Raw genomic sequence first — 2,244 nt, forward strand, 5'->3', positions numbered from 1 at the left:
TTTATAGGGGTAACATAGTAGCTAAAATACGTTGAAATGCTTGCTACTGATACCAATTTATTTTATAGAACGACGCCATTTTAAATGATAGCGATCCGGGATACTGAAATTAGATGAGTTGAAAATATGAAATACCGCACATATAGTGATATTTACAGCTGAAAAATACATAATTATTATAACATTATATTATTTAAAATGAAGTGAGATAAGTTTGTGACTAGAAAATTATTACTTCGACGGAGTGAATTTTTGTATAATTAATAATTTTACCGAAAACATTTATAAATGAATGGCGCGCTTAAATTTTGCTAATAATAGGCTATATATTTGTCAATAAAATTTCATTCGCAGTGAAAATATCAGTTTTCGAAACACAAACAATGTCTTTGAGAGTTCTATGAGTGCAAAAGTGAAATTTTAAAATGGCTTCAACCTTTCTATTTCTCAGTTTTCAGTCGGTGACATATCAATTATATTTTCCTAGTGTCTAATACAAAATTACTTCTTGCGTCTTCAAGAACACATTTTTAACACTTTTTTATTTTATTGTTATCGTTTTCGGCTGAATTATATTTTATAACGCCTACTTGGAACTACTAAAAATCTCTAATAAAACTGTCTTCTGATTATTTTATAGGTATGGCTTCGATATGTTGAAAAAGTGCAGTGAGGGAAGTCTTCACAAAACTACTTTTTAAGAGTGTAAGACAAAGTTTATAGTAACTGCCAAAATGTTTATAGAACTGTTCTGTAGTGTTTGTAATAACTATAATTCTTTATAAAACGGTGCCAATTTCCTATTTATAGCAGTTTTATAAACACTTTGAAAACATTTCTGGGAGAAATGTTTTCAAAATGAGTTAAGGATTTATTGAAAGGGATCGCATTCTTCGAATCAATAGTTCACTGATCATATTTGCCAGGCCAGTACACCAATGATAAAATTAAAGGATTTTTCCATATAAAAAGTTTTCTTTTATGTTTCTCGTCTAAATAAATTACGGATTTTTATAGAATTTCATGATGGATGACAATGAAATTAATCAACTTGATGGTTGGCATAAAAGAAATGGGCATATTCCACATAATTCAGTGACGACGAACAAGTTTATAATCAAATTAATTTCAACAGACTATATAAAAATGTCATGACATTACCCTGGCATTATAAAAGACAGCAATGTCAGAATATCCTGGTAACATGAGGTGTGATGGTATTTTTAATTCAGTCTGTAGACAGTGAAATATCGAAGATTCATGTGAAAAACACATACCTACATGCAAACGCTCACATCAAAAAAAAAATCTCATATTGTGAAAGACACGTGTTCGCAATATTAAAAAAAAAACGTTTCTTTGGACTGTTCGATAATTGGACTCTTTTATTCTGTCTATGTTTCTATTTCCCCAAAAAAAAACTACAAACATCATTTCCTTAGAAATGAATTGTAAGAATGTTGATATATCTTCTCGGTATGATTTCATGACATAGTAATTTGTCCCAGCGAACAGGATCGTATTTTCATAATACCAACATTCAAATAATTATTATAATAATGAAAATAAATAATTTTTATTTCACGTGGCGAAGTTTAGCAAAGCGCTATTTTTTCACTCAATCACGTTCAAAAACTAACATCACAAAAATGGCATAATATAAGTTAATTTCAGGACAATAGTAAAAAATACAAATGGTTATCGTCAGATCACTGTTTTACTGAGCAATTCATTTTTTGAATTTAATTTTGAATATCGATAGTGAAAAATTTTTCAAAGATTCACTGAATGAACTATACATTGTTATTGTTACTTGTTACAGCATGATACGTGAAGGGCCGTTCATAGGTAGTGCTTTAGTGATTCGGAATGTCAAAATTATCATCATATCTAAGGTTTCTTGGATATATTTGATGTCTGGGAAGAAGTTTTTTCACCAAATAAGTAGATTGTTGTTTTGTATCACTTTTTGAATGAAACAAGCAAAATGCAATTCTCTTCTGTTTTGCAATTCAGTTGAAGGGTCACATGATTCTGAATTCTTGCAGAAGTTATGTAATCGAGATAAGAGCCGTAGACAATATCGTAATAATTGTAGATAGAATCAGTACATCTGAAAGGTGTGTTTTGACTGACCTACTAGGATAGTGTCTGTTTGATTACAGATGTTTCAATAACGAATGAATTTTTTTTAAGAATTCACTGTGGAAATCTCAACAATTTTTTTTTATATTACTGTTACAT

This window comes from Leptinotarsa decemlineata, unplaced genomic scaffold (assembly GCF_025532065.1).
Source record: "Leptinotarsa decemlineata unplaced genomic scaffold, Ldec_3_MD MMD2_tig00026328_RagTag_RagTag, whole genome shotgun sequence".
NCBI lineage: Eukaryota > Metazoa > Arthropoda > Insecta > Coleoptera > Chrysomelidae > Leptinotarsa > Leptinotarsa decemlineata.